The 23576-nt window shown below is 37.3% G+C and overlaps 1 protein-coding gene across 1 annotated transcript in view; it reads right to left on the bottom strand.

The window, feature by feature from the left end:
* Positions 1-23576, bottom strand: part of ME1 (malic enzyme 1) — a gene marked incomplete at its 5' end in the record, with an annotated part of 173413 nt that overhangs the window by 101976 nt on the left and 47861 nt on the right. The gene's annotated exons all lie outside the window — the stretch shown is intronic.

Below are 23576 nucleotides of genomic sequence, written 5' to 3'. Positions count from 1 at the left end.
TAAGTGCTCAATTTTGTGAATGAGTAAATTAAATGTCCCCATTTCACAGAAGTCAGGGAACATGTAAGTCAGTAAAGCTTCAGTGAGCAGTGAGAACCTCTGAGTCATTTCTGAAAATTACTAAATTTGATTTTAAAAATCACTGAGCACTTGATCTGTTCAAAAGTGTCTGTTAATTGTCCCAGATGACAAAACACATTCATCATATGACAGTGATCACTACTGCCCCAGCAGTCCTAACATTTACAGACAAGAATAGGCCAAAGTTTCAATCTATGAACAAATCCTGAAATAAATCACATATCATCATAACATAAAATAATTCAAATGCATGCAGTTGCGTGTTTAGAAAACATTCTGCCTATTTAATTAGATTGCCCCTTTGACACTTGCAAAAGTGGGAAATTGTCTTCTCTATATGAAAATCTCTTTGGTTTGAAAGCACGTCGCACATCCTACAGTGCTAAGCACGCTGAATTTTTACTTTGAAGAATGTTTGTAAATTGGTTTTTAGTTGCACCAATTATAAACAAAATGACAGAAAAGTGTAACTCTTATTTCATATTTTTTATTTATTATAGAAGTAAAATTGATGCAGTATCTTATCATACTGTTCACATTTTAAGCTTTATTTATTTTACTTGACATGCAGATAAACATCCAGGCGCACTCAGACTTAATTCTATTTCTTATCTACTTTTCTCATGTGACATAGTGGAAAAAAATTATCCCACTAAATTCAATCTCTCAAAAACCATGAAGAAAACATCCATGAAGAAGTACATGCCAAAGATGCCTTCTTATAATTAAACTTAGTAAGTATAGTTAGTAATAACATGGAGTTTTCTTCTGGAACTATTCTTAAATACTTCATACATCTATTATAAAAATTCTAAAGTAAAAACTAGAAAAGAGTATTGAAAAATAATACAAGTGTACTACAATATCTCTATATTCATAGAAGTGGCTAAGTGCCCATGTGGGTCTAAATAAAACTGGTAACCAGGGAAATTCCTCTCAGATATGACTGCAAGTGTTTCAAGTTAAGCAAAAAATTTCCTGCTGTGTTAAAAAATGTTAGTCAAGACATCAAAATTAATCCAAATATTAAATGTTTATATATTTCATACATATTAGATTATATGTATTTTTATATTACCATGTGATTTATAATTTTATATTGAATTGTACATTTAATTTCATATTTAAATGTATTCTTGTTTTGGATGTCAAAAATATACAACTGAAATTGTTCATTGATAAAAGGCAGAGTAAAGCAATTGCAATTCACCAAAGTATTTCTAAATTTCAAAGCTAATGATTCAGAAACAGAAACTATGACCTCAAGTAGATAATTAAATAAAAGCTGGCATGTTCTGAAAGGAAAATATATATGCACTGCATAAGGGGAAAAAAAACCCAACAACCAGCCATTGCTGGTTAGAGATTTTTAACTGCTTAAATTTCATTTTATACATTTCCCACTAAAACTAGGAATTCTTTCTCTGATCCTGGCATTCCCAATTTATTCCCCTCAGAACAAACACACCATGCTGGATGATTACATCTATCGGTGGTTTCTTATTAAGTAATGCCTGTCAGCAGATTAATTCCTCCACCCTAGTGGAGAGTTAATATTTACAGCACTTTTCAGAAGTTGTGGCATTCACGGCATATGAGCATTTCTATTTGTGAGCAAGGTACCCGAAAAAAGATGGCTCTAACAGTGAAACACAGTAAAGCAGCAAAGTAAATGCAGATGCTGCCTTTCAATGTATTGTACAGTGAGTAATTTTATAAAGCACTGTGCAAACTGTTAAATCATACAATAGAGCTTATGAAAATTGCTAGCCTCAGAGAGTCAATTGTGGGAGATGAGCGTGCAAAAAGAAATGAAGAGTGCAGAAGGAAAGCTCTATTAAGCCTCACCCCTCTCCTTGTCCCCACACTCCAATTTACACCGACCTAATAGTTTTGTGTTAAATGAAGCAAGATTTTGTATTGGTTTTCTAAAGAGCCAGAGCCCAGCCCAGTGTGGTTAAATGACCTTCTTGAAAGCTAGGGGGAGAGGTCTCCATGGAATAAATTCCCCGGCAGAGGAAAATAAAGGCAGGGTGGCTGCTCCAGAAGGAATTTTGTTAGAACATTTGTAAAGACATTTGAATAAGTATTGAGAGTGTACTTCAGAAATCTGTCCAAGCAGGATCACATTCAAACAACAATGGAAAATAAGGGCTGAAGTGTAAACAGAGTCATGTTTAAAGCATTTCACTCTCCTCCTTCTTCTCTTCTCTCCATTCTTTCTGCAGATTAATAAAACGTTTCTAGATACACTGGCCTGACAGAGAAGATACCCTTAGATTTAAGGGCACAGAATAAAACATAAGGATCTTTTATTCTTTTATCTAGATCCATTTACCTCATCCTTCATTTCTTTAGCTAACGCATTTTTCTTCTTTAAGGTGTCCTCTGCAGGAAGCTACACCAGGTTGCAAGAGGAACCCCAGCTTGCAACGGTGTCTGCCACAGCAATATTCAGCTTGCATTATTGGGACTGAACTTGCTAGCAATTCTACCTACAGGCAACCACCAAAAGGTAGCACTACGTATTTTTCATTTCCATGAGGTCATGGAAAAGCACCAACTGCATAATGTTGTTACAATTGGGACTGGATGACACAAGCTGACAAGGTAGCCAACTATTTGGCTACCTAGTGGACATATCTATATTTTGGCTGTCAGAGCACAGCCATAAGAAGAATCAAGAAAGAGGCAAACTACACAGTTTAAATTGAATTAAACTATACATACATTTCAGTCCAGAAAAAACAAAAACAAAAACAAAAACAAAAACACAAAACAAAAACAAAAACAAACAAAAAACCCCAGGATTATCCATTTGAGGAGGAGGATGATGACGATAATTGCTGTCATGTCAGTAACGCACACCCTGCTCTGCTGGATGCAGAGCAAGAGACAGCCCGCATGATGTGCATCTGTCTGACTTCAGGATGGGGCTGCTGCAGTAGATGGACAAAGAACACATGGAGAAAGAAACAAGATACAGGAAAAAAAAGAGTATCTTTAAAGATGATGTTTGTTAAAAAGGAAAAATAAAAAAAAAAAAGAGGAAAAATATGCTGCTTGGTTTTCAATACAACATTTTCACATATCTAACAAGAAAAGCTTCTCATGGGGAAGTAGGCTTAAGTTCTCCTGTATGCCCTTTCAGAACAGCCAATGCTGACAAGCTCACTGTAAAAGCTAGCATTGACTCTACAATACAGTATGGTCTTTTCTTTTTGCACTGCTATCTCAGATACATATTATCTTTTCCTTTGAGGCAACAGAGACCTGTTGAGGCTTAAAAGGCCAATCAGCAAAACTGTGGCTTAAAAGCTTGCAGCAGCAGATTAGTCTTCAAACGAACGTGTTCATTTTGAACCTGGCACAATGCAAATCTACACAGAACTTGTCTGAGTGCGTATGCAGAAAGGCCCATCTTCAGTCACTTTGACTCCAGTTAGACTTCAGTTCAGCATTGGTTTATACCAGTCTAGCCAAAGGGATCACTTCTACCTATGCCCATTTCAGATAGCCAGACAATACCCGAAATTACAGCGGAGGAATAATTATGCAGAGAAGTAATTGTGCCTCCTTTCTTCTTGTCACACCACCAGTAAAACCAGAGCCCTGAAGAGTGAGGGGAGAACCCATGCTAAGACGCTGGGATCCACTCAACAAGGGGCAGATCTAAATGATCTTTAAGGTCATTTCCAACCCAAACTAGTCTATGGTTCTATTCTGGGTCACTGAGCTCACTACACTGTAGCACATTTTACCAATTATGCAGAGGTCATTCTACATCACACAATTTGGCTCTGTTTTGTTAGAACTCTGATCTATGAGAACAAAGCAAACAGAATTAAATGGAGTATTTGTTTGTTATGCTTCCAGGAAGTAATGGTCCACCAGCAATGTATTTGTCTATTATCTATTAAAGAACAGCTTAGAAAAATGTGTCACAGTAACAGAATAATCCTTTCTTTCCTCTTCTTATAATAACAGGAGGCAATCTATCATGTCTCAGAAAATGCCAAACATTTTTTAATGAAAAAAAGTTCAAACTTTTCTCACAACCCTACATGTTCAAAACCGTTATTTGAATTCTGAACTGCACATACAATTATAGTAGAGGTGACTTCACTACCCCAGGCAGCCTAAATCAGCAAGCTGAATAAAACCAGCAATAGAAAATCTCATAGACCAGCCCCAGTTTATTGCTGAGCCTAGACTGACCTAAACTCCTGCACTTTGTGGAAAGAGGTAAACTACTTCCTTAGTCCCTGTTGAAATTACCTCCTATTTTTGTCAAGATTATATAACAGACCAGAAAAGTGATGAAATTAACCTGAAAGACAGTAGCTGTAAGCCTGGCACTTGAAAATATGACGTAAGGGGAGTGAGGTTTCAGAAAAGAAATAATAGGGTTCGGAAGAGTAAAAGGCACATAGATGTAGTAACACAAAGATTTAGATATTAGGGGATCTTTTAGTATAGATGTTAAGATATTATTTAAAATTAAACAATAAAGATGATAAAAAAAAAAGACTACTGGGGTAGTAGTTTTTTTAAGATTATCAGCAAACCATAATGCTCCAGATGCTGCACATCCAAGAACAAAAGTAAGCACAGTATCTGCACTATACTCTGGCCTGCCCAAGAGCTTCAACTGAACCCCATACTTCTGCCTTGGCTCTTTGATGATGGATATTGTGTGCTTCAAAGAACCTCATTCAGGTAGAACTATGGTCAGAAAAGCTGGGTCAAACAGCTCCATGGGATAGCAGGAACTTCCAGATAGACTCCATTTGCCCACAGCTTGTGTTTTACTTCCAGCAATCTTAGTTGGCAAAATGTCACTAGTTGGACTGGGTGCATTTTCAGATACAGCCAGATCTGCCCAGAGTTGTGACTTCAGGTCTCAGCACATTTGCTCTTCCACCCCATGTGGGATTAGGATAGTAGGGAACCAGGGGCTGCTGTTCAATAATTTGCAACACAGCAAGCCATAACCCTCCTAAAACCATCTCTCCAGACGTGAGCCAGATCATACAGACATTAGACCATCTGCCCTTCTTCATCTGAAACAAGCTCCACAGCATGTATATAGTGTATAAATTGTAACACAACAGAGTGGGTGAGAGTAAAAAAAGTGACAAGTTGACCATAACAGTACAGACTGAAGGTAAAAGAAAAAGGAACATAGAAAGTCCTGTACTTGGGTACTGGTCCTATTACTTTTCTCCAACATGTTTGGACTCTCCCAGCCCTCCGAGAGCCTGTTTCTTGCTGGCAAAACATGTAAACTCTACATTACTACTTTTAGTGTGTAAAGACTTTTGCAAAAGGAACCTTTTTTGCTTGAAACATTCTTCTTTCACTTTGTCAAAATGCCAATCAAGGCTCCAGAACTGGGCAAAGAAGTCAGACCTTTGTACAATAAAAGACCTATCCAATGAAGTAATTTCACAACTTGCTCTCATTCAACACAAAACCCCATTACATTGTTAAAATAATCTGAGTAAAATATTATAAGCCTTACACAACAAAACATTAAAACCAATTTTACATGGTACAAGAAAGCAATTATAACTTTGCTAATAATGAAAAAGTCTCTACTTCATTTTAGAATGTGCACTCAAACCTATTTCAGATGAAAATTAAGAATACTTCATAATAAAAACAACACTGCATGGGCTTTGTATATATTCTATAAAATACTCATTATTGTATACGTAGAAAACACTGGGTTTTAACTAGTGCCTCACTCCTTTACTTACAAAAGCAAACAGCACAGCATTTTGCAACCTAAATATTCAGACTGTAATGATGCATCCTCTTCATACAGCAACAGATTAGATCAAATAGTATCTTTTTATTCACCTCTTAAAACATGTATTTCTTGATTTAACTATATTCCTAAAGTATTATTCATCTGGACAATCAGCTTTTACATACTGTTGCTTAAGCACATAATGGCAATTCCATGGGATGTGTTTGTTTGAAAAGGAAAAGGCAGACTTTAAGAAATACTGTGTTTTAAAACTCAGAGCTGTTTAGCTCCAGAAGCTACTTAAATTCTTCTGACAGTTGCTCAATAAATAACTTAATTACTTACACTCTAATAGACACAAATAGAACTATTTGAAGACTGTGAATGAGAATTGACCAGCGCCAGACCCATTCATTTATGACAAAAAAAACCCCGCTGCTCTGCATCAATAGCTATCGTGTTTGTATTATTTTATAGTAATATTAATGGCATAAAAAAACATCTACAAACAACATAAACCATGTTATCTACTAGGAATCTTGCAATGCCAATGATGTATTTTAAAAAGCCTTTTAAATGTTATTTAAACTATTAAGTACTCAAACAAGGGAAATCACTGTCCTCCTATTTACTTCAACAATTTGTGCTGCTCTGTCTCATTAAAACATGGAATATTTCCAGTATTTAGACAATAGCATCCTTTAAAGCCAGTTTTCATTGACCTTTAAATCACATAATTTGCTCTCAATAACCATGAACAAGGACAAAAGTGAAGACTTATTACAACCACTTCTTACGGCATATCCTACTCAACTTCCACTGTAATGAAGAAGTCACTGCTGAAAACACTATCTTCCATTTGTACAGCTGGCATTATCTGCTGGAAAGGAACCACGGAATCCACTCAGTTCATGTCACAGGGACAGAGCTTTCTAATGTTAGGAGCTGCAGTGCTCAGAGGTGGGTGACAAGTCAGAAGACAGGACAGCTGATGCGAAAGTGTCTAGGTTAAACTGGGTCATACAAGATTGCCAGTGAGCATCCAGGCACATAGGAATGCTCTTTCAGCCATGCGTGAGCTGTCTGTATACAGCATTTGGCAACATCTCTGAGACAGGCATCCCACGGGCACAGACATCACAGCATCATCAAGGGACCACTGGAGATCACGTGGTCCAAGCCACCTTCCAGAACCTGGCCAGCTAGAGCAGTTATTTTGCCTTGGCTTCCCCTGAGGTAAAAATTCGGTACAGACTGTGAATTTTCCCAATTTTTTAGTAGGGAATGCTAGCAGTAGAAAGAAAATAGCTGTTCTAGTGGGCTCTGCTGTTCCTAAAATCAAATGCTTTTTGGATGGTGTCCCACTTCAAATACACACAGAAAGCTATTTCTGCTTTCGGTGGAAATAAATTCAGCAGATAGCAATTAAAAATGTCTCCTGTATTTTAGCACATAAAGTAGGCATAACACTGAAAAATACAGATCTCAATTTACCACCAGCATATTTTAAGTTGAACTCAAACTATTCAATCTTAGGACAAAATCAAACAAGCTTCTACATCACAAGCTTGATGTAACTTCTCTTTGAGCAAGAGAAATAAAAAAGAGACAGAAAAGAACTTATTTGAGGCATTTTTAAACCCTTACAAAATGGACTTTTCTTCCTTAGAAACTTTTTTTTTTAGAATTCACTATAGGTATAGCATGAGTGGTTTGCCCCACTATTACTAAAATAGCAGAAGAGATTAAAAATAATGCAATTTGAGTTGAAAAGCAAGAATTACTCAGCCTCAGTTATTTCACAGACTATTCTCCTACCATTCACAGAAATTACACTCAAATAATTTTCTCCTTAAACTTTTAGTATTTGATGCAGTAACAAACAAACAAAAAAAGATGGGCTTCAGTTTATTGCCAGCTGTATCATACAGCATCTTCCTTGGGATCTCAGTCAATCAGCATCTATCAGAGCATCATGTGAGGGAGAAGCATGAAGTCTTGCTAATGCAAGATAATCCATATGATTGGATTCTCATACATCCACACTGATTTTAATATTCCTGAAAGTTACTTGTTGCAGAGATTAATATGGCTGGCTTATGTGTGTCTCAACTCATCATTATACAGACAAGCACAGTGCAGAGACCTGCCAGAAAGGTAATGCCTGAGAAACACAGCTGGAGGCATAAAGGGTACCTGCATTGTCGTTCAAAAACCACTTGGGTTTGAAATCACCCATTTTGAAGGATGCAAGAGCATACGCATACACACACACACACCTTCCTTCCCTTTTCATCAAGGTTGTTCACCTCCTTCTACATCACCCATATCCTGGCCACAAGAAAATATGAGGTTTTGGTTTACTGTGACAAATAATGGGAAATCTGAGTGAGATATACAGCATGAAGCTTTTAGATGGCTATTTGCTCAAAGGATGAGCATCTGAAAGCAAAATGTTCGTTATTAAAAGGTGATAAAATTAACTTTCAAATAAACACTGTTGCTTTGACTATAACAATTTTCCTTCCACTGTAATCAGCAGAGTGGAGAGAACGGGCATAGTTTACTTCTGATCCTAAACAACATGGTTTTAAGTGTTGGCATCTTAAAATAGCATTTAAGTGGTATCTGTTAAATGTTCACCAACTACAAAAACTAGTCTACTTGTGCATGATAATTTATTCTGTTGTTCTACCTTCACAACAAATGAAGCTGGGTTTCTGTGGCCACCTGGAAACAGAAGAATCTTTAAGCAAATGGGGAATTTCAGGTCTGAGTTACAGCTTCAAAATAATAAAGTTTCTCTACTAATAAGTAATCCTATCACAGAACTGACACCTAAGATCAATAACTTTTTTTCTTTTACCAAATGAAAAAATTACTTACAAATTCACATGCAAAATGGATAAATCATTGTCTAAACTTAAATTTAAACTTCAATTCCAAATATTCAGAATATTGTATAATTCTCACCATAAGAAGCTAGTCATTGTGAATTATAATTGGTATTTTGTTCATTTCCTATTTGTTCTTATGTTAGTGGTAGGGGTCATTGAATAGCTTGATAACATAATTTGACAAATTTCTTACAAAAAAAAATTTAACAGCTTTAACAATAATGTTTTAATTAGGCTACAAATATTCACAAAAGCTTTCTAAAATCCAAATTAATCCAGATAAACCCAAACTGAAGTGTTTGATTTATTGAAGCACTCATCTTTAAAAACCATATAATAACAGAAATCTCCTACAATACAGTCTTTGTTAAAATCGGAGTAATTCTTAAATACAGATTTTAAACTAAAATGTTTTAGAAAATTCAACTGGATGTTACAAGAATTGGTCAAAATGTAGATCAATTTAGTTTCAATTCCAAAAACGTGCTGTGGTAGTTAAGTCCTTGGCATAAGAAGGGTTCAGCTGTACTTCCATCCCACAACCAATTTCTGTTTTCTTTTGGCCTCTCAATTTTAATCAATTTGGTACAATCATTGCATCTATAGCAAAAGCACAATCATTTCCATAATTTTATGTCTATATTTTCCATTTAAAAAACATAAGCTTAAAACCAGAAAAATGCAAACGATCTGATCAGCAGCAGTACTTCTTCTTATTTCCTGTTAAATTTACAACATGCATGAATGCATGAGACACACAGATTTTTAGGACTATGTCCAACAACAGTTTTTAACATGGGAAAAAAGCTGCAGGTCCAGCTCTATTTCAAACAGAGAAACCAAGAAGTATACATGATTATTTTTAAGACTTGCGTTATCTGATGTTAATAAAGTTCCAACATACCAGTGTTCTGAAATTATAGAATCATAGAATCATAGAATAGTTAGGGCTGGAAAGGACCTTAAGATCATCTAGTTCCAACCCCCCTGCCATGGGCAGGGACACCCCACACTAAACCATGCCACCCAAGGCCTCATCCAACCTGGCCTTGAACACCGCCAAGGATGGAGCATTCACAACCTCCCTGGGCAACCCATTCCAGTGCCTCACCACCCTCACAGTAAAGAATTTCTTCCTTAGATCCAATCTAAACCTCCCCTGTTTAAGTTTGAACCCGTTACCCCTTGTCCTGTCACTACAGTCCCTGATGAAGAGTCCATCCCCAGCATCCTTATAGGCTCCCTTCAGATACTGGAAGGCTGCTATGAGGTCTCCACGCAGCCTTCTCTTCTCCAGGCTGAACAGCCCCAACTTTCTCAGCCTCTCTTCATACGGGAGGTGCTCCAGTCCCCTGATCATCCTCGTGGCCCTCCTCTGGACTTGTTCCAACAGTTCCATGTCCTTTTTATGTCGAGGACACCAGAACTGCACACAATACTCCAAGTGAGGTCTCACGAGAGCAGAGTAGAGGGGCAGGATCACCTCCTTCAACCTGCTGGTCACACTCCTTTTGATGCAGCCCAGGATACGGTTGGCTTTCTGGGCTGCGAGCGCACACTGAAGTTCTCATGTTCATTTTCTCATCGACCAACACCCCCAAGTCCTTCTCCACAGGGCTGCTCTGAATCTCTTCTCTGCCCAACCTGTAACTGTGCCTGGGATTGCTCTGACCCAGGTGTAGGACCCTGCACTTGGCAAATTCACTCACAGAAAAAAATTAGTATTAAAATTTTACCAGCAAAGCCCAGGAAATGTATATTACATTTTCTAATAATGTGTATTGAATTATATGGAAATGAATATATTTAAGAATAAACTAGTGATTTTCTGACTCAATCAAAAATTACTAAAAGCCTTTATTGTAATATTTGAGAAAAAAGTTATCCTAGATGGAACCCCAAGGAAACATCTTAAGCATTAAACATCTGGAATGTATCTGGCCCACTATCATAAAAATTAACCTCATCCATTAAAGGCAAATGGTCTTCTACTTTTGCTCCTTTTTATATAAATCCAGTCATGACCCCAGGAAAAGTTTTTCATTTCATAAAGTCAGCATCAACATACTGTTGCCTAAAAAAGGCAGCATGAACAACCTGCCACTCACCATAAAGTGCAGCAAACCTGTGCATTAGTATGAGCTTATGATGAATATATAGAACTCCAGAAGAAAAGTTAAAACAAAAAAATATCCTCTTCTATGAGAAAGCTGACATAATATGGGGAATTTCTCTGAAGACACTGCTGTGTCTTTGTAAGCTACATTAAAGCTTTATCTCAGCAACAGCAAGAACTTCCCTTAGGTGGAATACTCCACCAAAAAGCCCAAAAGAGTAGTTAAGTTTCCTTATTCTAGTATAAACTAAAACAAATTTTTGAGGTCTCCTAAATTCCCTTTTTCCTTAAGACTGAACAGAAATCCAGACCAAAGGTAGCTGACTGCAGAATAAAGAGGCAAAAATGAGAACTGGCTTTTGACCATCTTTGTGCCAAAGGTATAGGTTCTCATTCAGCTCAAACAGAAGCTTGCTTTCCTTTTTTTATATAAATAATTCTCAGGAAATGGTTCCCTGGAGTCCATCCCTTATTTCTGCCAATTGATATAAGCCTTCCCTATCAATATCTGCTTCTGGCTAGAAGTCATTTCTTTTCTTACAAGAATTATTTGACTTGTTTATCTGCTTTTTTACTGTTTCATCTATTTGATCTATGCTCCCAGCAGTCTCTTGTACACCTACAGCTGTTGTTGAAAAAATACCGTTTTTCCTGCATGTGGTTTAATTATTGAATACTCATTGGCAGAATAAGGTGCTTAGACAAAGCAGAACTTACTTGCAATGCCACCACTTAATTCAGAGGGCGCAGGACAGGATGACAAATGCCCACCTAATCTTTCTCCACCCACCTGCAAACTACACTATGTTAATGCTACTCTATGACTTGGTAAAGTTACTATGACCTGGTGTTTTTATGTTTGTTTTTTTTTTAAAGTTAATTATAAGTCACACTGCTGAAACATCTTATTTAACAGTGCACATAAGAAAACGGTATATAAAGATAAAAAACATTGCTAAAAACGATGAAAATGCCATGCAAGAAATAAAAGGATTCAGTCCTATTCATAGAATCATAGAATGGTTAGGGTTGGAAAGGACCTTAAGATCATCAAGTTCCAATCCCCGTGCCATGGGCAGGGACACCTCACACTAGACAATTTCTCAGCTTTTGTCTCTTGCCTTTTTCAGAAGCCTCATATCACTAGCAGCATATGACAGTCTCAAAAGTAGCACGTAATAATCTCCCAGACTAAAAGTATCTAGCCATACATACAGACAAACACAAGATATATTAAAACATACAATCATCCCATTGTTATGCTCTTAAAGGCTGAAAATCTTTATGCCTCCTCTTCACTTTCAATTTTCCATTTCAAGACCTGATTATTTAGAAAGCTTTTAGACAGAGACAGAAAGCTATGTTAAAATATTCAAGCTACTGCGAAGTTAGAGTGAGTGCACTGGAGTTTTTCCTTTCTCTTTTGGACTTCACCAAACACAGTTGCAGGAATAACTGTGGGGTTTTCTAAAAGCTACTATATCTTATATTGGAAATGCAATAATGAGACTATGTTGGACTGCTGAGTAATGAGAGTATTATTGAACAGCGAAGCTGCTGAATGTGTAAGCAGGGGATTCGGGCGGTGCCAAAGAACGTGCAACAAATGTACAGAAAAAGAGAGCTGGAGAAATTCCAGTGTAAGCACACCCCTAAAGGAAAACATCATCTGGGCATGGGCTGCGATATATACAGAATGAGCTAATGAAGTATTGTTATGTTACTAAGTCACTGGCATCTCATCTAAAATACTCATGCCTCGTTTTGCAGTATCAGGAGACAGCAATGGGAATTACTGGGGACTTGGAAAAAACCCTCTCTACCTAGAAGGAAAGGCCAGTATAAAACAAAAAACCAAACCAAACCAAACCACCACACTAAATGCTTGTCAGTCACCTGTAACAGTTGTTTGCTACATGCTCACGTTGCCAACTCATACATCCCTGCTGCTGGTAAATACATGTGGTAATAACATTTTTTTTTTCCTTTATATGACATTTATATCTGGAAGTACGCCCTTTCCCTTCCACAGCACAGCCTTAGGAAGGGAGAAAGCAACACGCTTTTTTTTCTTAGTACTTCCCAAGCAATGAATTGCAAGTTTAAACAGTACACAGAAGGGTAAGAGTACAGCCTGTGACTGCAGACAGTTCACATCTTCAAGGATTGCTAACAGCTAGAAAAAAGCAGCAGTTCTTCTTCTATTAAGTGCTCCTCTATATGTAAGCACACCCTTCAAAGCAACCTTTGCAGTGCTTGCCCTGGGGAGTGTTACCTCCTCTAGGAGGGTTTCAGAATAGGCACCCTTATAAAAACCAAAGGACTGCTGTCCAAAATGTAAACAACTCCTAATGCCCCAGCAACAGCAAGTTCAACATAAGCCTTAACTAGCCATTAACACTGGTGTCTAGTATAGAAACACTCAGCAAAGAAGGCACAGCTGCTGCCTAAGTTGAGATCAGCTGACTCCAGTTGTGCAATGAACACCACTTACTGACAAAAACTGATTTCATTCTAACTACTTCAAAGCTTCCACGCAATTCCTGTCCCCCTCTTTCAGAGTCCCTTAGATGTCCCAGCACACCACAAGATAAAATATGTCTTCTAAAAGGATCTATTATTGTCAGTCTGAAAGCATGCCTGACACTGAAGGTGTGTACAACAGCCTCAGTAAATAAGCTGTGGCTTCTCCTCTGTTCCTAACCTCTTTTCACCAAAACCTAGATCATTTATTCTCCACAGATAGAGTAGATTATACTTTAAGGTTTCTGGCTGTATTTGGCTGCACTGAAAGATTTACCTGATGTCCTGCAGCAAATCAGCTGCATTGCTCTAGAGAGAAGCCCAGTAGTAAACTAGCATGTATGTCATAGCCAGTGAAGTTATGGCCAGAGCCCTGAAGCAAAATATGGGACAAATGAAACTGATGGCAGAAACATATTTAATTATTACTTCGTATGCCCCTAAAGATTAAAATGAACCTGTTCTTCCCCTGAAAGCCAGTCCAAACAATTAGAGTTTCACACTTTGGTGTGAAGCTGACATCAATGCACTGGAGATCACTAACTGCAAAGAAGTTTGAGTCTCCAACACAAGGGATTCAGATCTTAAAAGCAAAACTATCACATGCTTTATACTGGAGCCACCAGAATCAGTTCTATTTCCCACTTTACTCTGAGCAGTCCTAGAGGATCTGACTTTACAAGAATCATCCACAAAGGCATTCACACTCTTTAGACAAGAGAAGCTGAAAATTCAAGTTCCTGTTTCAAAGCCTGATCAGACACCAGAAAAAAATCTTGGACCATCCCGCTTGTTCACATGGCACAAGCTGCCACTTGTCTGCATTGCTGTAAATGAGTGCAAGGATGGTGCAGAATTTCAGCCCAGTGGAACGGATGCAGTATGCAAACTACTGTCAACTGCAGGTCACAACTTCAGAGCTGTTCAAAGCCCCCCAGTCCAGCTGGGAGGCAACTATAGCTATCATTTTGCACAAGAGGTGAAGAACTGGCCTCACTCGCCCTTGAGGGCACGGAGGCAGCCGCACAGCGGGGATCCCCAACGTGTAGGGTTGGCTATCTCCAAAACTTCCCACACCCCACATCTGGAGCAGGTGGCCCTGCAGTGCTTGACCAACTAGTGGGAGAAACCAGGTGAAAAACATATAAACAGTCCAGGGGCAGCGCGAACTCCTGAAAGGAATACCTGAAGGGGGCCTACAAGGATGCCAGACAGGGACTCTTCATCAGGGATGTAGTGATAGGACAAGAGGCAATGGGTTAAAACTTAAACAGGGGAAGTTCAGGTTATATACAAGGAAGAGGTTCTTTACTGTGAGGGTGGTGAGGCATTGGAATGGGTTGCTCAAGGAAGTTGTGAATGCTCCATCCCTGACAGTGTTCAAGACCAGGCTGGACAAAGCCTTCAGTGACGTAGTTTAGTGTGAGATCTCCCTGGCCATGGCAGGGTGTTGGAAATAGGTGATCTTAAAGTCCTTTCCAACTCAAATCATGTTTCTATGAAGCAACATCCACCTGCAAACACTGAATGGCATTTGACAGTCTGTCCTTGAAAAGCTGTTGAACTAAGAAAAGTCATGGCGCTCTTAATGAAGCAAGTGACTCTGAAAAGGTTTGTTTTGAGGGCCAAATGATGTTGACAATTAAGGACCTGTATAAATCTGGCAGGTTTAAAGAGGCTGTTTCATGAGGGGAAAATTTTGGTAGTTAAATATTACTTGAATAGAGTAGGACAGAGCCAAAGAGTAGACCTCTGCCATACTGTATTACCTGATACTTTAGTGTTGCTCACAAGTCTCTGGCCAAGTCGAGGTGTGAAAACTAAGTAAAATCTCTGCTCTTAAAGGACATTTCATTAATGAGTGTACTACTTTAGGAAATCTGGAAGCCTGTAACCAGAAAGGCTGGCATAGTGTCAAAATCTCTCCAAAAATTCAGGAAAAAAGAAAGATATTGAAGAGTGATGTTATTATATATATTGGTTCAAGTCCTAATTATTGATATGAAACTTGCAAAAAAACCCCTATTTTAAAAAATGCAATCATATAATTTATTTGTTGAAAAGGATATAGCTTACCTTTTATGTGGTACTGGCATTAGAGAGAAAAGATTAGTCAGAGTGAAGATATTTAACTTGGGATCATGTACTTTCTGTCCAGTCCTCTGCACGTAGATCCACAAGATGACTGTTTTAACACATCAAATGAGAAAGGTCTAATAAACACTGCATTAGTATGTCACTCAAACTGTGCTTCTCATGTGGGGAAATGCATCAGTAAGAAATGTCTTTGTTTCTGAAGACTCTCTCAATAGGATGATACACAGGGATATGAGAAGATAATCATCATAAACTAAACCCCATAGAAGTAAGTTCCCATTGGCTCAGAGTGCAAACACCCTTGAAGAGATAAATTTGAGTCCTCCAAATCCATGGAGGAGGGAGAACTTTCTGGTTGAAGGGCAGAGAAAAAGATAATGGAAATGTGTAAAAAATAACAATACAAGCTAAATGAGGACAGAAATCCCCTGTAAATATCCAGGACTGTGTGAAGAAAACGACAAGGCAACAGACACAGGCATGGCCAGTAGTTTAATTTTGATATTCTTGCACAGAAAACAACAAGAGTATCTGTAGAAGAGCTCAGAGGCTTGCTAGCTGTCTTCCTCAGCAGACTGTGCTAAGAAAGGAAAGAAAAAAACCAAACACTGATGGCTGCCAAACATTTTGAGAGTCATGTTTGGAGTAGGGATGGCCTCATTTCCTCCTTCTCATAGCCCACATACACTCCCTCCAGAAAAAACAGAGCAATGCACCATCAAGAGGTACAAACTTAGGTCTGAGAGCCAAAAATTCCATGCTTGTGATGTGTTTTAGGACAAAGCTTTTATGACCATGATGAAAAGCTCCTGAAAGATTACCTGCATAAGAAATCATGTGCATGCCTCATGAGAGTAGGAAGAGGCTAATAACACATAAAGCTCCAATTCAGACAGGACTAAATGAAAGAGTAACTCAAAGCATGACTTCTTCAAATACCATTCTCTTCCACTAATGCTGTAGGTAATACCTACATGCAAGCACCAAGTAAATACAAAAAAGATAACACTGCATGTAGGACACTGTATTTCATAATGCTAGGTCAGGACTATGCAGTCTCAGTTCAGCACAGGCTAATCACTCACAATTTTATTCTAAGGCACGTGTTTAATAAAAATAGAGTAACTGACACTGTAACTAATGGTGAAATCTATTGCCAAAGTATTACCAAAAGCCATGAATTTAACACAGTTCAGGAAAAAAACCAGATTACTATATACATATAAAGAATATCCTAACATTTTCAAAAATCAAGACGTAACATTTTTTTCATTCAATTATTTCTTATAATGAGAAATTGGCTTAACATTTACAGAGTTCTCTAAGACCAAAGTGAGGAGATCTTCTATGCAAGATTCTCACACCTTCCACCTCCCCAGCATTACTGCCTGCTGACAGACCAAGTTGGACACATTCCAGCAGTGTGTTTCTAGAAGATAGTCTAGAAGAAGAGAAGAATTCAACATTTCATGCTGTGCAAATTCTCCTTTTCCAACTTTTCAGAGCAGGACACGTTATGCTAGGAGGATCCATTAGCCTTTCTTTCAAACTGAGGAAGCAACAAGTTTTAGCTTGATGAAGGTAACAGAGCAGATTGGAGTCATGCCAAAGAACAGAATTATTGGGTGTCATGAGATGTCATGGTGCTTGAACTAAACAGAAAGGTTATTAAAAAAAAAAACAAACAAAAAAAAAACCAAAAAAAAAACCCAAAACACACACACACACAAAAAAAACCCCCAACAAACAAACAACAAAAAAACCTAAGACAAAAGCTGCCTGGAAAGTGTCAACCACTGTTATGTTCACAAGAGACAGAAGTGAAAATGACAAACAAGTATTTCAAAAGTGCTTGGTGAGGAGGTTCAACTGCCATGATCACCAAGCTTTTGAAGTCAGTTAAGAGAAAGATTGTCTAAAATTAGAAGGAATGCTACAGCTATGCTAATTGCCAGTTCGAATAACTCACCTGAGCCATGTTGTTAGTACGCACAACCCACAACAGTATCTGTTGAAGCATGGAACTCCAACAGGCTATTTTCAAAGAAGCCTTTTGCTGTATTTTATGTGTTTATTACAACACATTTTCATTTCAGAGACTGCCCTAAGGACCAAGCCCTTACAAGAGACCATGTAAAAAAACCAAAAATACTTTCTTATTACACTGCCAGATGACAATTTTGCATAGTTTTCAGAGAAAAACTGCTAGGAAAAATACCTCTGAAACGATTGCTCTGTTATATATTTTACTATAATTTGATGTTACACAATAATCACTGTTATCTACATTAAGATACTAAGACATTAAGATACATTAAGATACTAAGATACATTAAGATACTAAGATCCATAGTAACAATCATATTAACACAGTCTCTACAAGTCTATATATCTGCTTTGCCTGGGAAAAAACATCTAGATGTGCTGAAAAGAAATCTAAGGGGGCAGTTACACTGGTGAAGAAGATAGGTCAAATGAATCCAGGACTTCTGCTCTCAATTAAGAAAACACCACGTATCTCAGGGGGAGACATTCAGAAAGAAGCATCAGGAACTGAACTTTCCTGGTTCATCTGATCCAGGAGTACATGACAAGACTTTGGCCTCCTTTAAACCAAATCTGGTTTCTGAAGAGACTTGGATGTCAAAGGCATCCGATGAAATTAATAAAAAGAAAAATCTAGACTCCAGTAAAAGCCTCATTAGAAACAACAAAAAAATTATGAAATGTACCACAGGATCAACCTTGTGATGGCAAACAGACTTCAACTTCTGCCGCCAAGGTCTTTGTATGTTCTGTCACAGGAAATAAATATTTCTCTATTCTCTAATTAATTTTCTTTATAAAAAAACAATGCTATCTTGCAGCTGGCAATCTCAATATGCAAACATTTCTACGGCAACAAAAAAAAAAGAACTCACACTTGCAGCACTTACATTCAGTACCGTGCATCTGAACCACTGTAAATACAAATACATACAATAAATGTAAATAAATACATTCCTTTTGAAGAATACGGAGAAAGGAACCTGTTTTAAATTTGTATCTGCTCAGTCAGTCATGCACTTCAATGAGGCAGCAATCTGGTATAATATCAGCATTTGTAAACTGAGCATTTAGCATGATAAACTGCCTTCTGAAAAGTTTCTACTAAAGACTGCTAATAACATTCCAAGTGCTCTCTAAAAATATTAACAGAGTTAAACCAAACAAAATTTTTAAATACTTGTTAAAAGTCAGTTCAAAAATGTAATCTTGCTTAGCCTTGGGGTAAATAAGAGACCTCAAGGTATGCCAGTCATTTGTGAGGAAGGAAAAAAAGAAAAAAAGACAGAATTGAAAGAATTATTAAGAAGAAAACTTCCATGAGAACAGTTTGCTGGACAAGATCTGCTTATATACAGTTAAAAAAAAAAATAAAAAAATAACTTCAAAGCTTAGGCTGACATACTTTGCCTTTTAAGAGATTACATCTGTATCTTCAATATGCAGCATCAGATTCAATATAGTTACTTCAATAATCGCTCCTAGTCAGCTTGACAGAATGTGACTGTATCGGGAAGTTATTTCAGAGGAACCCTGCCATGCCTGTGTGGCTGCAATTGTTACCAGGGCTGGCTCTATTCATATTCTGTTTGAAATGGCTTTTCCTTCTAGGAATGGAAACACATAAACAGTCACCTAACATTTTAACAACATCCAAAGTCTTTAGCAGAGCAATACTTGGCAATTTTTCCCCCTCTCTCTGAATGCTGAGTTTACACAAGAACCTTAAACTCCTGGGTGTTCTCTATACAATATAAAAAGTTGATTTTGGATTCTTAGAGGAAATTTCCATTGAGCTTTCCCATATTTATTCTTTTGGATGAAAGAACCGATATTTCAGAAATCCATTTATAGAAATAGATTGTTTCTTGGTAAGTCAGCAAAAGTTGTCATATGTATGGACATGCTTTGAGCAACTAAAGAATTTATTACTTTAAGAACGTATTTTTAAATGATGGCTAGAAACCGTGCACCAAAAAGCGACCACTTGGTAGAGATTCTGAGATAATGCTCTTATAGATAGTGTGATTACTGCAATAAAACCACAACTCCATTATGTTTCCAGTGTAAGCCTTTAGAGCTTTTCTTTGTACAGGTCCAAATTCCATTTCTGACCTACCCCCTGGAGAAGCCTCTTTCTTCCCTCATCCTCCTCAATGGTTGTGAGGAAGACTAGTGAGACTGGTCTTTTAACTTATGTTTCTGGAACTACGTGGTGTAGGTAGGTGCATGTTACAGATCTGTTAACAGATCTGTACTGTTTAATTCTAGAATAACACTCATTCATGAAAACTGCTGCATTTTACACTGAATATTCAGCTTAAATATGCTGAACTTTTAAGCTGAACGAGCAAGTAAACGCAATCTTGGGTTGAGTTTGAATTTTACAAAAAAATGTCCATTACCCAGGCAAGCTTCAAACCAGTGAGTCAGATTACTTTGCAGCTGGCTCTCTTGAGAAATGTTTCTTAATCAGACGCTCATCTGGTCAGCCATGAATGTTTATTCTATAATTGCAAAATACTGCTTCAGGATGAAAAACATCTTGCCCGAGCCACAGTGTCCTTCTATAACTGTAACCATATCATGTGAGCCTGTATAGTCTTCTCAAAAGATGTAATAGAGTTGCAGAAGATGATCTCATTTAATGATCCCATGAGACACCTATTTTGTAAGCCCTAAATTAATTTCCATTATTCCTTGCCTGAAGACATAACTTGTGAGCCAGAGGCTTGAAACTCACTTCACAACTTAAATAAATCTAATAGAAAAAACAAACCCTTGCAGACTTAAACTGCATAGGAAGATATTGCCTTGCAGCGTCTAATGTGATAAATATAAGCTGTAGCACTTGGGTAATTTTAAACTTATTTGCCTATGTAAACAAGTCTGTTTCTAATAAGATCTCTAAACTATGAAATATCAAACGTTTTCTGAGCTGTAAGAAGAGACATTTAGAAAAATATTCTGAAATAAAAAACATTCTGAAAGAAAAAAATTCACTAATCAGTAAAGACAGCATTTAGATATGAGTCAGCATAAACCAGATACACACAGTTCTTACAGATGAACAATTACAATTCTCTCACAAACTGTAACTGAAAAAAATCAATTAATAAAAAACATGAGAATGAATAGACTGAATGAGAGTTTATATCTTTTACTCCTTCTGTATGTTAAATTCTCTATGAGTACAATTCACAGAGGATGCTACTTATGAGGGATGCTGGTATATAATGCTTAATACTAAATGACTCACAGTCTAGAACATAATTTCAAACCAAATGAAATTGCTTTGCACAGTTGATTTTGGAATAATTTAGAAAAGGTTTTTCTTAGGAAAAAACAGATCTCTGTAACAGAGCACAGTGGAAGATCACAAAGGAGAGGTATTTCCTAAGCAGCAAAGTGTCTGTCGAAAGGAAAATTCTTTTCAGTCCTTTCCTCCAACACCTCTGCTAAACACTGGCATCAGCTGGGTGGTGGGCGAAAATGAGAGCAGGTAGTGAGATAACATGAACATAACAATTGGGAATTTTACAGGGAAGAATAAGCATCTGACTTGGCAGATGACATTTCGCTCATAAGTAAAAAAATATATATGAGATCCTCATTAGACAGAAGATTGTACAAATTTTTCAGCCATATTTACTTCAATGAGTCATTAAAAGCACATATTTGAAAGTAGTGAGGCAATTGAGCAGGACTAGAAATAAAACCAGACTTCTATAAATATCTTGTACATCTCTCCAGACAGTCACGCATAGAAAGCACAGATGTAGTTGGGGAAGTAGGAGACACATGAATATAGCCAAGGCTGACTTCAGTAGGCTCAATACAACTGAACACCAAGACACATATCAGTTAAAACATGATTTGATATTGTTTAAAATGTCATTCATTGATTAGCAGCACAACTGAAGTGAAAAACACAGTATTAAATACTAAATTATGGGATGTCCTATAAAGCTATATAATTTTTAAGTTAAACGATAAAGGACAGAAACCATCTCAGTAGTATAATCTGCCTTGAATTTGCTCATTTTCAGTGAGGAAATGAACACTTTTTGGGGAGCAAAAAATCAGTCTTCATTCCAATATTGGTAAATAAAATCATACTTTCAAGAACATACAAATATAAGGATGCTCAATGAGCACTTGGATCATCACTGTCACTGCTCAGAATAGCTAAATATTTCATCAGAATTTCACTACCCATGTGCCAGAATAACAAGCTTTTTAAAGTAGGATGAAGGAAAATCCACAGGGAACAAGCACTGTCACATGCCCTGGTAGTTTTATTTTGCAGTCATTTGCTGACTTGAGAGAGTTCAGCTTGCTATTCCAAAGTCTGCACAACGTATGCACTACTGCTATAATGCCTTGCTTTTGAAAGCTTTTTATATCATATTTAAAACTAAAAGGAAAATAAAATGTAAGCTTGTGATGACATATATTAATGATTCAAACAAATTCACAAAGTTTTAAAGTCTACTCAATTCTCATTACAGGAGAGGCTAAAGAGTGGCTTAGTTACATAAGAGAATTCAGAATTCCTTGTCTTCCAATATATATGCTAACTGGAGGCTATAGTGTAATTTGTTTCAAGTTAACTATATAGGTAAATTTATTAGTGACAGAGCTATGCGAACTAGGATTTCAGTCTTAATATCTAGAGGAGAAAAATTAAAGCATTTTTCTAAGTCCTCTGCAGATAAAAATTCCACCAAATAATAATAAAAGAAAAAAGAAGACAAAAAGTTGAAGTGCTCCCTCTCCCTGTCCCTAACTCGCCAACCAGTTTTTTCACCATGTCTAGAGTGTGCTAAGGATCAGAGTGAAGAATGAGGATCACGAGTCTGAAAACTCTAAGGGAGCTGGTGAATTGTTTCAGTTGCCTTTGCACACTGTGTCTCAACAGTCACAGACTGACAGCTGAACTGTTGTCTAATTTAACAGGGTTTTTTTTTTCCACAGGTCTGGGGGGAAAGTGAGAAGTACATGCATGTGCAGAGGTAGTCCTTGTGCAGTATCTTATACAGCACTGGATATCAAAACCAAGGAGCAATGAGACCAGCTTAGGCAAAGACTTAATTTCTACTTTAGCACTTCCTTCAAGGGCAATAAAATTACTGTGGTGTTCAATACTGAGGGGGGGAAGGAGATGAATTCTCTTGCCAGGAGAGGCACCTGAAAGCCAGATTGTTAAACACGTTTAAGTAAGCATTCTTGAGGTCTGTTTGAACTTTTTAATGTGCACAGAAGTGGGAATTCTTGCTTTCTGCAGTTGGCCAGATGGTCCTGACTCATTCTGTCAGTCACAAGGCCAAAATGATTTTTACATTAACAACAACAAAACCTTGAAGCCATAAGTCTTCTCACTCAAACACCTCCTGCTGAAGATTTGTGAGCAGTCATTTGTTCCCTTTCATCTTGCAAGCTTCTTATTTTCCATCAATGCTTTGACTGTAAAAACCCATTTCTGTTAACAGAGCTATGCACATACAGCCCATTTATCTCTTCCTTTGCCAGAAAATCGTACAGAAGGCTCCAAAGCTTTGTTCCAGTTTGCACTTGAAGGCACTGGTACACACAAGGTTCTCTCTCTAACAGTAACCATCATAAATCTCATACTCTGTGAGCTGATGTTCAAAGGTGCAGAGCGAAACAGAAACATATCTTTCTTTCATGCTACTTCCTCATCACTCTATAAATACAAATATTGTATACAGAATAAAAGAATTCCAGTAACCAACCTATGAAACAATAAATTTCTAAGCAATGAGAAGGACACTTTGATGATACTGATTATTTTTAAGATGTCTGCAAGTAAATTATTCTAAGACAAAATATCCATTCTTCTCTAATCTTGTAACATGTAACTAGGATTCCAAAGCCTTTAACAAGATTAAAAATGTACCCATGTTTTAATACAATTAAAACAACTATTTGCCCTCTTAATGCGATACAAATTATTATTTAATGGACACCAAAAGCATTATTTGAATTATCTCAATCATTGCAGTTTTGGCTTACATTCAGCTATGTTAGAAAACCCTTG

This window comes from Psittacula echo (assembly GCF_963264785.1).
Source record: "Psittacula echo genome assembly, chromosome: 4".
NCBI classification, from domain to species: Eukaryota; Metazoa; Chordata; class Aves; order Psittaciformes; family Psittacidae; genus Psittacula; species Psittacula echo.
Note: the sequence above shows the minus strand (reverse complement) of the source record. Positions and strands in the feature narration are given on the sequence as shown.